At 37.5% G+C, this 12,407-nt stretch overlaps 1 long non-coding RNA gene across 1 annotated transcript; it reads left to right on the forward strand.

The window, feature by feature from the left end:
• Positions 1–2,118: 2,118 nt before the first annotated feature.
• LOC115925412 lies at positions 2,119–4,223 on the forward strand. Its single transcript, XR_004064697.1, has 4 exons — positions 2,119–2,229; positions 2,894–3,195; positions 3,484–3,642; positions 4,065–4,223. It is a non-coding gene; the product is annotated as an uncharacterized LOC115925412 (long non-coding RNA).
• Positions 4,224–12,407: the final 8,184 nt, after the last annotated feature.

Here is a 12,407-nt window from a genome sequence, read left to right on the forward strand (position 1 = left end):
CCGATTTTGATCAAACAAAGATGATTTTGACATTTAAAGTGTATGTTGTTTCAAATTTGATACTCAGTTTTGCTCATTATCTCACAAAAAAAATATTATGTGTAGCGCCCTCTGCCACAGAACTCAATTATCCCTTTAAAGGTAGGTAGAGGTAGTCAAGCTTTTGATGCATTATTGCATAACTTTGTGTTTGTTATTGAATGCTTCTGGCTGCCTATTGAATGTATCCTTTTGTTGATTGTTATCCGGCAACTTGTTGGGATATAATTAGATATATCTAGCTATTGAAAGGGATTTTGTTTTGCATACCTTGGTATGTTTTGATGTTAATTACCCGGGCAAGGAAAGTGAATAAAGGGAGGTGGTTTAGGAAGAATGAGGAGAACCCTTCAAGTTAGTGTTAGGGTGCAGACGTTATGCACGTACTAGATTTCAGTTAGTAAAGCACCTTTCACACCGGATCTGCGTAGAGTTGCGTAGTGTGGCGTACCGACTACATCGAAATTAGACTGGGTATTCATGAAAAAATGATGCTTCTGCGTAGACCCTGCGTAGGGCATGCGTAGATTTGGGTACTATGACATATGGTTACGTACCCTGTGCACAGACACCGCGTACCTACAGCGCATGCAATTGGCGTATTTACACGTACGATTGCGTATAACAAGCGTAGGGTTGCGTACGTTTACGTAGGCCTGGCTTACAGGTTGCTTACGGTTTCTTACGGATGCTTAGTTTTTTGTGCAGAGTTTTTTGTATTTCGTCGGGAGTGGGCGCTTTTCCAAGTTGAACTCAATGGCCCGAATTCACAAAGCAAGGTTTGAGCTCAGACCAAGGTTTATGTGCGTCATTATGACGCGTTTTAGGTTTGAGTTCAGACCTTGGTCTGAAATGCATTTCACAAAGCCGGTTTCTCCTCAGACCAAGGTTTATGTACGTCATATGACGCGTTTCAGGTTTGAGTTCAGACCTTGGTCTGAAATTACATTTCACAAAGCAAGGTTTGTCCTCAGACCAGGTTTATGTACGTCATCAGACCCGAAATTTACAGACTGCTCAGATAGGAGGTTTGTAATTTCTCAAACCTGGTTTGAGAGCTATCAACCAATCAGGATGCAGCACTGGGTGGAGATAATTTATGCTCGATTGATTTTATCCAAATAATTCACCGCCAAAACAATCTGCGATAGTATCTGGTCAGCCCGATTTTAGTGCAATTGAAATCTCTCAATCTCTCGATCCTTTCCTTAAAATCGTAAGTATAAAACCTGTTCATGTAGTCGAATTCATACTCTTCACGTTACTGACATTTCACTATTTGATATGCTTTATAACTTTCCACTTTCCATTAAATGTTCGGTGTTTTCATATCCGACGGCCTCTCAATTCCAGAGTTCAGGGACTGAGTCGGAGGGAGCTCGAGTCCAACGCCCAAGGCGGCGGCGGAGCTCGCACCCTCTGACCCTGGGCTGGAGTTGGGCCTAGCCGGGCCGGGCCTACAGTAGATATCTGAGTATGACTGTCATGTTCAATTTTGTCTTGTTGTCAGCAATGCCATGACACATGCCAATTAGACTAGGCCTAGACCTACACTAGTTATTACAAAGTCATGATAGTGATAATAATACCAGGCTCTAGCTTAGGCCTGGCAATGATGTCCATCACTTGACTTGGACACACTGGTACCTAAATTAGAAATTGAAGTGGCATCAGCAATGCCAATGTTCCCCAAAATGAATCGCGCTGACAAGCACAGACCAAAAGCTTCAGTCTCTCTATATTGCCAGTTGTTCACTGAGACTACGTCTGGCTCCATACTAGACCTCCGATTATAGAATGTCAACAAATGTCAGTTTTATTATTTTTATTAAAGAAATGACCCATATCAGACGGTTATTTCTGTTTATGAGTCATGACAAGCAAAGCTTTTATTAAATTTAGATCTGGTTCTAATTGTCTGAATTAACTGGCTTAGATCTAGTCTCCAGAGCCAGGATTACCCACAAAGTCACAAGCACAAGTAACATTTCTTTATTTTAAAAACATTGTTTAAACATTTGTTTCATTTTATCTTCACTCTAGTAAAGATGGTAAAAATGCAGCTGATTCAGCATAAGGAGCTGGTGTACCTGGAGGAGGAGCTGGAGCAATAAATAGCAGCACAACTGGGCAGAGGCCTCTGAGATTGGGAAAACCCGCTGGATGATGAGCCTTTTGTTTTAGATTGAGGTACTTTGAATTCAATCAAATTCTGTATTGGGAAAGTGGGCGAAAACATGGCCAAACTACTTGATGAATATTGTTAACATAGCTATAAAAAAAGGGCTTCTGTTGTAAAATCCAACCCTAGTGTCGTTATTAAAATCCAGAAATATTTCAATTCATGTTGACCGCCTAAATTCACTGTTCGTTTGCCCCGCTCCGCTGGTCTGCCTACGACCGTGCAAGCCCCTAATGCCATGCACATGTGCGTTTACATTAATTTATTCAATTTCTAAGCATTTTCTGTCATATTCCATACATTGAAAGATTAGTTATGATATTTATTCTTTTACATGGTAGGTGATGAAAGCATTAATTTTCATAATTTGTGTGTGGGGCATTTCCCAATACTGTTATTTGGCTTTAATACAAGAGGAAATTATTCAGATTATGTGTTGGAAACAAGTTTGTGATTTGTTGCTTAAATTTCACAAAAGGTGAAGCCGTGAAGGAGATAAGAAAAGGCATAGACAATTTTGTCTTTTACGTTAAATTGATTCACACCACATCTAGAAATCAGGATTTTTTTTTTTTAAGTGACAGTGACAGTTGGGGATGTAAAAATATAATAGCATAAACCAGCAAAAAAATGATTTATTTGAATGCTTGTTTTTTAATTTTTTTTAAAAAGGTAATTCGATCTAAAGGATGCACCGTGAGGAGGCGGCATGCCGTGTCATATTCATCTGTTTGCCGAATGGAGAGTAGTGAGAGATGTTTCCGAAGCTGTTGTCAGAAGAAAGGGACAAGTCATGAAGTTTCCTACAAGTTACAACAAGGCAAAAAGTGACTACTATTCAGAAGCAGTTTTTCCAGTACTGCAGATTTCCAGGAGTTGCTGTTGATGGGACACATGTTTACTTCAGGAGTCCTGGTGGGGCAAGAGCCAGGTACTACTTCAATAGGAAGAACAGGTACTCCATCGATGTTCAGGTGAGAATAAATGAATACATCATGACTGGATCCAGCACGGCTTTCCCTTTAGACCTTTTTTTTGTACCTTGCAAAATTTTCACATTAGATATATAGGGTAATTAGCATTTTCTTCCAATTTTAGTTGTATAAATAGATATTGAAAAGCAATTATCACACATTCAACTGCATTTGCATTAATTACCATAAATAACAAGTGAAATTTATACATTTCACGGCCTATCTGAAGTGTGAAATGAGTGAGTTTTCATAACTAATGAATGCCAACATGTTATTTCATATTGACAGGTTGTCTGTGATTATGCTGGGAAAATAACTAGTATCGTTGCAAGGTGGCCTGGACTGGTAGCAGCCACGATGCCAGGATCTTTTCTGAGTGTGCACTGAATTGACAGCTTCATGCTAGGGCATATGAATAACAGTTGATTCTTGGAGATAGACTATAGGGTAGGTAGATTATTTCTTTATATGAAAACATGTGTTTATTCTTTTTCTTAATCAATCTTGTTTCCTTTTTTGTATTTGGCCAACAAGTGACATGTTAGGAATGTTCATTTGGTAATATAGTAACAACTCGCATTAAGTAATTAATTCAAACGAGCTCATGTGCTTTTAAATTTCAGTTCACACATCACAATTAATGTTTTTGATATCTGGATGCAACTTCATTAGTTTGTTGTCAAGTGGAACCTCATAGTTTTTGTATTAGTGACACAGGATTGAATAATTCCTGATTATGTGTACAATACATTGTATCCTTTCTATAGTATTACCCCCCCCCCCCACCCCCCTCCAAGAAAAAAAATGAACAAGTTGAAATTAAGAATATTGTTTATGATATTGTTTATTTTGTCCATTCAATTTTGCAGGTATCCATGCCTTCTCTGCCTCATCAGAAGCCATTTCTTCATTCAGAGGGTCGACCACAGATGTGCTTTAAAGGCCATCTGTACTAGTTCAGCCAAAGAGGATTAGACAACCCAGCGAGGTCACTGACGGGAGGCTATCTCATCAATTCAGTTCTCAATTAACATAAGAAAAAGAGGATCATGGGGGATTAACAGGCACAGATTGGGGAAGTTTTCTATATAGAGGGAGCAAGTAGCTACAAGTAGTACAGTGGGGCTTTAACACTTCACACACAAAAAAGGGAGATGTGTGATTGAGCGCATATTTATTAAATGCAAGGATGAGGACGTTCCATGCCTCATCAATCTAAGAGAGAAGGTCGACACTTCTTAATTATTTTTATGCTTTCCTGTTGCCCATATTGGGGAAATTCACGTTGTGCAAATATAGCATTGGTTTGGCCAAGTATAGCCTAAAACAGCTAACACTGGAGCTTACTAACAAGCATTTATTGCTTTCTTAGCTGTCAAGTAAAATAACCACCACTATCTATCTATTTAGTGAGCTATACATTATTTAATTAAGGATTCCACAAAAAAATTCAATGTATACGGTAATAAGTTATAAAATACAGATTTAACTCGATTGCAACTGGAATTACCTCAAAATGTATTTCAAAATATGGCCCCTCCCTGGTGTTCCCACAATACTTCGTAGTTATGCAGCATTACATCAAGAACCTGGGTGTTGAACTGTTGATTATTTATGAATATTTTTGATGTTATGTTTAGTTGATAAGTATTTGTTGTCACTCTGACGGTATTTGTAATTTAGTGTTCTCTATAGATTAAATGCACCCGATTTAACTATAATTAGCATTGTATACACTGCTGAGTTGAGGGGTGGGTCAATATAAATTATTTGATTGTCAGCTAGGGGAGAGTATTCAAACAAATATTATTACTATACTAAGCGAAGTCAGAATTAAAGAACTTTTACGTGCAAATTTGAATTTTCGTCACCCATTTTGTTGTATTTCTGATTTTCTTTCTGCTAATAGCGCTACAGTGAGACTTTTAATTGGCCTTCCAGAGCCTCTCTTAACCTCTAGTGGGCTATATTTCATATAAGCATGCTACAAAATTTACAAATGTGAACTGCATTGTTTGAACAAACGGTAGATTACTATTGTGTTGTATGCTCAATTATTTATGTAAAACATGAAAATACAAATACAATATTCTTGCTGTCATATATTTACAAAGATAACGGAAATAGATATGTGTCAGATTATCTCTCTCTCTTTCTCCCTTTTTTGTTTGGGGGGGGGGTGCAGATGTGTGTTTGCAGTTTGCATGGTTTTGCATTATGTGTTTCATTGCAAAAAAAGAAGAAGAAGAGAGAGAGAGAGAAAGTTGAATAGAGAGAGAGAGGGGGGACAAAGAAAAATATTAATAGAGAGAGAAAGGGAGGGAGAAAGAGAAAGATGAATAGAGAGAGAGAGGGGAGAAAGAAAAAGAATTAATAGAGGGAGAACAGGAGAGAGAGAACAAAAATGGGTATAGAAAGAGAGAGGAGGGACGGGGACAGAGAAAGAGACAGGGAGGGAGAGAGAGAAAGATGAATAAAGAGAGAGAGGGGAGAAAGAAAAAGAATTAATAGAGAGAGAAAAGGAGAGAGAGAACAAAAATGGGTATAGAAAGAGAGAGGAGGGACGGGGACAGAGAAAGAGACAGGGAGGGAGAGAGAGAAAGATGAATAGAGAGAGAGGGGAGAAAGAAAAAGAATTAATAGAGAGAGAAAAGGAGAGGGAGAGAGAACAAAAATGGGTAGAAAGAGAGAGGAGGGACGGGGACAGAGAAAGAGACAGGGAGGGAGAGAGAAAGAAAAGATGGCCATAGAGGATTTTTTTTTAAAATTAATATTATATGGAAACAAATCATTTACCAATTACAATTTTGATGTGAAAAAAATAGCCAGTTGGGGAAACAAACGGGGAACTTGTTAAAATAATAATTGATTGACCATTCTAACAAAATAACTATATAGATCTATAGTAATTAACAATTGCAATCAAATGAATTAATATATTAATCACAATAAAAACTTAATTCATATTAAATCATTATTATTATTATTATTATAAGGTGATTTTATTGATAAGAATTTGTAACCCCCAAAACAATAAGACTCTTACAGTTAATTTAAAAGAGCCCTTGACAACCTTAGATGTATTTATCTAACGAAGTTTTTCAGGTGCCGATGTCAATTTGTTCTGGGTCAGATTGAGTGCTTCACCAGCACCACACAAAGGTGAGTACGTGAGGCACTTTCTGCATCGGCGCGCCAGTTTGGTTCGATTAATTCATGAAAATGCGATTCAAAAGTTTATTTCAGAGATGTTCTAACCATCATCTTTTCAAGATTGCTCATTAAGATGTCCGGATCGTACTAAGAATGCTTAGTTTAACAGTTTTTTCAATTCTTAACATTTAAACCCTACACACTAAAAAATAATGGTACAAATTTGCACCCTATAGGGTGCAGACCGCTGCTACAATAGCGGCCACCTATAGGGTTCAATTTCGCACCCCCAATTAGGGTGCAAAATTGCACCCTTATTTGGGGTGCAGACTTGCACCCTTAGAGGTGCAAAAAGAGTGGCCTTAGAGGTGCAACCAAGCACCCTTAGGGGTGCTTACTGCTGCTACAATAGCAGGTGGCTGCTATTGTAGCAGCAGTCTGCACCCCTAAGGGTGCTCGTTTGCACCCAAGTTTGGGCTGCAGACTTGTCTCATATAGGGTGCAGGGGTTTGGGGTCCACAATTGTTCCCTGAAGGGTGCATACATACACCCCTTGGGATGCAAGCAAGCACCTTTAGGGGTGCAGATTTGCAACATTTATATGGTGTAGAATTGCACATTGCAGGGTGCACATGCACTCTTTACATGACATTATAACCAATAAAATCATAAGATCAAACCATTTGTTTTCATATCAAAATCACATTTTATTGGCAACATGAATGACCGGTTTCAGTTTCCACTGTGCATAGTGGGTAAGAGAAAATAACCACATATGACACTGTTGCCATATATATGCGGTTTACCTTCTGCAATATATATACAAAAGTAACATGTAATACAATGTGCGTGTAATATACCATGTTGGGCTGTTGGCAAACATCAACATTCTAATTTGAGGTACAAAAATGATGAAATCTACAATTACACCTTTGAATACAGTATGCTTTTCTTGCATGAAGTAAAGGCAAGAAAACAAACTTTAACAGCTTTAGTCAGGGAATCAACAGCAATTTATTCTTATAAATGAAGATGACTACTGAAAATGTTATCTTCATTTATTCCATCAATTCCACCAAATAATTTGGGGACAGCAAATATATTGTACAAAAACAAAATCAATACTACTCTACAGGACATACAAGAATATTAGAATGCACATCGATTGGAACTTATAGTAGTAAAAGAACAGTAATCACTTCTGGGCCCCGTTGCAGAAAGAGATACAATCGATTGTAAGTCCGATCACGTGTTCTACATGCGGAAATCTGATTTCGGCTTGGAGAAGAAAACCTCTCTCTGTCACTATTTACAACAGAAATATAAGATGAGAAATGTAACTATTCTCATGATCAAGATATCTCTTTGAGCTGCATATCATATGTAGTTAGCTGCTTTATTATTGTATAAGGATACACAAATCCTATTTTCTGTCTTGATAAAAATATAAGCACACACAAAACATACAATACTTTGGTAAATAGCACACTTCAATTATTCCACACAAAAAAATGTATTCCTATAGCCCCCCACCCCCCAAACACCTGTAAATGTGTATAGAAAAACAGTAAATTTGTAATACTTTGGAACCCGACATACATACATGTAGTTAGTCAATTTCACATGTCCATGTTTTATTTATTTCATAAATGTTCAGCCCTGATACAAGATATAAAGAGGTACATTCAAAATATGATATTCTAATAAATGTACCAAGTTAAGCTAGCCTCAAGACAGAAATAAACACTAACCAGTTCATACCCGTGCATTTGACTAGCACAATTAATGTATTCCTGCACAGCCTATGTTTACTTCTCTTAATTATTATAGACATAGGGCTCCTTGGCTCCAATCAAATAGTTCAACAAATCACCACAAACATATGTCCCTTTCATCAGACGAATAAAAGGAAAGGACATATTACTCGTGACTTTTTGGATTTAAATCCAGTGTACAATCTGACAGTTTTATCAGTTCTCGTGACAACAGTAGTCATATCAAAATCACCTTTCTCACCATGCTGTTTCTTTGTAGCTTTCAGCTTTGCCTGTAAATGACTATTCCTCTGTTGTAGATCTTCAATTTGTTTTTGCTTTGCAACACATCCAAGGCAGGTACATAATCTTTTATCACAATGTAGCCCATAATTGTGATCAGTGAGATGTGCACTGGATATGATCAGATCTTTTCTCCTTATTACTTGAAGCTGTCTCATCAATTTCTTGGTGCTCATCAAGAGTAGAGGATCCATGAAAGTCAGGATCACCTGTCAAGTCGACATCCTTTCTCTTCCGTTTATATGTTGATTTCCTCTTTTCTTTACTTGAAGCTGTCTCACTAACTTCTAGGTGCTCCTCAGCCGTAGAGGTTTTATGTGTGTCAGGATCTCCTGTCAAGTCGACTTTCTTTCTCTTCCGTTTACTTGTTGATTTCTTCTTTTCTGGGCACTGAGGTCTTTCTCTTGGAGGCAGACGAGGAGATTTATGTGAAGACTGGTGTGCTGAGCTGTATCCCAAATTCATTGTTGGGTCTGGCCACGCTGCACTAGGTTGTCCATCTCGAAAGTGATATGAGCAAACCCTATCTCCATACGTTGGTTCCCAGTTTTTGCCATTTTTTTTATCGCCTTTGTCCATCGTCGACGGCCGTCTGCATCTTTATTTTGCAAAGGAAAAGGGAATGGTACAAAAGGTGGTGCGCATACGCAGGCCCGATATTTCAGGCCATGTCTGTCACACAATTGTGAATACCATTTATCAAGCTTGAATGAACTGTTCAAGCACCCAATAACAGCACAGATTCTCCCCGTGATGATAGTCTGATTGCAAAAAGAGAGAAAAATATTTCATGTTAACACAAATTATAATGGTTTCTATTTGGGCAGGAAAATATTTCTTCTTTCTTGGGAGAAAAAAAAAATCACAGCTGAAAGTCTCAACCCCCCCCCCCCCAAGAAAGGAAGAACATTAAATTATTGCCTTGATTAAGGTTAAAATCCCAATGATCATACGAATTTACCAAATAAATCTGCCTTGTTCCCTATAACACATGCTAGCTGTAATGGAATAAACAGCCCATTTGCATTGCCAAGAGGACATCAGCTCTGCTTATGATGTAACTTGGCAAGCAGGACAGTTAAGGTGAATTTACAGCTGGCACAGTGGCAGCATTCATTGTCATTGATTGAAAGAATTTTAACAGGAAGTGAAGTGAAACTACTTATTTTAGTCAATGGATAGGCACAAACTAGAAGTCTAGTCCTTGTTATGCGGTTTGTATACATTTTTTAAAATTCAAATCGTTCTCAGTGTCTTTTGTTTCGATTACATAGACTAGAGATCTAGATCTAGTCTGAATTTAGTCACTCTTTTTCTTCACTTCAGTTCAATCAACATGATCAGGCAAAATAACAAACAAAATATGCGTAAGCAGGTAATTTTAGATCATGTAGGCCATAATTATTTTAAGTGATATACAGGCTGAACTAGCAGGGAAGAGCCTTCATATGAGTTATTCTTAACACCGGTTATTAAATTTTAAAGTCTGAATCACGACCTTTTTTAACGATTGCCATGCGAAGCAGACGGCTTACACAAAATATACTGTATGGGGCAACAGTCGGGACACGGCATACTTTAGCCTCTGTGGAGGCAACTGCCGATTGCAAAGAAGAAAAATACTAAATCATTTGCAGACCACGTACAAAACAAAAGGAAAAGAAGGAAAACATATCCAGTTACCTGCTCAAGATGATTTGTGGAAAAGGAATGATGTCATGATGTAAAAAAATCGTATCTAGAACGTGATAAATGCTAACATTCCCCATTCACTGTTGTGCGTAAACACAGCATCGACCAATATTTATCCCAATTGATCCAGCGGAAAGGTCACGGAGGATTTTGCGCGCATGCGCAGAATCTAACTACGAACTCGCTTATTAAACTCGGCAGTTGAACGGAATTAAAAGTCTCTGCAAAAGATCGACTGACTTAAATTTGTTTCATAAAACTTATAGTCAATGATTTTTCATGGAATAATAATAACGATGCATAAAAAAGGGTAAACTTAACATTCCCAAATCTAGACTCTCAGTAGCTGAAAAACGCTTTGCAGTAGCTGCATCAAAGACATGGAACAGCATCCCTCTTTCCATAAGGAAAATTACCTGTCTTGCCACCTTCAAAAGATCCCTCAAAACTCACCTTTTCCCCCAATGATCTATGTGATATACTTCTTGTACTGTACTTTCTTGTCCTCTTTACATATATTTGTATTTGTAAGCGCTATGGTACTTATTGTTTTTAGCGCTCCTAAATATTCGATATTATTATTATTATTATAATTGTTTATTGTTGTGTTATGTTGTTCTTGAAATATATACACAGACTTGAGAACAGATCAATCTTCAAACTACAATATAATTTCATAATGCTTTGATAAAGACTAGTGGGGTGCACATTCTGCATCCTCCAAATTCTTGCACCCCTCAGGGTGCACATTTTACCTTGAATGCACTAAGTGCGCCCTATATGGAGCAGATTAGTACCCTCGGCCAACTACGCGTAATCTGCACCCCAAATGTACCCCTATTTCTTAGTGTGTAGCCCATAAAAATTATGTTAGAAACCCTATGGCTGAGACTAGTTTTACAAACCTCGGTCTGAGGTTTGGGAATTACAGACCAAGGTTTATACAAACCTTCCTTTGTGGAATGGGTTTTAGGACAAACCAAGTTTGAGCTCAGACCAAGGTTTGTACAAACCTTGGTCTGATCAAACCGGGTTTATCCTCAGACTTCCGTTGTGAATTCGGGCCAAAGACTTTATATCATAAAAATATTGTGTTTCCTCCAGAGGAGGACTAGAGGGGCAGCTAAATTGTGACCTTTGACATTCTATAGGTTTGCATGGGATGCATTATTATTTGAACGATTTTGGAGGGTCAATGTTTATTCATGAGCAATGCCTTACAAAAGACGCCAATTACTGTTTGTTGATTCGCCATCAACAAAATTTTCTACAGTACTAAAAACGACACATTACGGATAAATAAAATGATAATAGCTGATGAACAGCAATAATAATGGTAAAAAGCAATAGTAGTAATAACAACAATATAGTGATGTAAAAAGTACTCGTAATACTCCGTAAATACCTGTGCTTAATCATTATGGATTTCATTTTAAAATATTCAAATTTATAAATGTATAAAAGAGAAACAGCAATCCCCACCCATTCATGTGTTATTTTCCTTGTTTCGATTTAATATAATGTTATTTTGCATTTAAAAAGATGTTTATAGAAAAAACATGTTGATAAATGAGTTCATCAAAGTTGATAAAAAGACTTAGTACTGCTGCTTAATTCGTTTCCTTCCATTTTCTTATTTTGTGAAAGATATGTGATGATGGTGGTGATTATAATGGCACTCTGTAATCATATTGCTGTATGACTGAGGTGTGATGGTGCTGGAGCAGTCTTATGTATGACTGAGTAATTGGTGTCCGACCTTGTAAATTGTGTAGATCTGGTAGAGCAGCGAGATAGATTTTATCATCTTTCCTAATGAGGGAGAAGGAGGAAATATATTAAGAGAGTAAGAAGGATAACAGTTTATGCAAAAATGTTCTACAATAGAGAGGAGGGGGTGGGGGTGGGGGGGGGGGGGCAAAGATAAATGAAAAATAATTTTGTGCCAAAATGACAAGGTAACATCGCTTTTCAAAATTTGAGAAAAGGGTTATTATTCATAGGCCCATGGGTCGTTTTTAACATGACTTTATTGTTGTTAGTAGTATTATTATCATTACTAGTGTTGTTATCGGCTATCATCATTATAATTATCGTTATCATTATTGTACAAAAATGCTGTTGATGGCCAATCAACAAAGAGTAATTAGCGTATTTTGTGAGTCATTACTCATGAATAAACACTGACCCTCCAATACCGTTCAAATGGCACAAATAATAATGCATCCCATGCAAAGACTATGGAATGTCAAAGTTAACAATTTAGCTGCCCCTCTAGTCCTCATTCGGAGGACATGCTATGTATGATCG

This window comes from Strongylocentrotus purpuratus, unplaced genomic scaffold (genome assembly GCF_000002235.5).
Source record: "Strongylocentrotus purpuratus isolate Spur 01 unplaced genomic scaffold, Spur_5.0 spur5_scaffold_18, whole genome shotgun sequence".
NCBI lineage: Eukaryota > Metazoa > Echinodermata > Echinoidea > Camarodonta > Strongylocentrotidae > Strongylocentrotus > Strongylocentrotus purpuratus.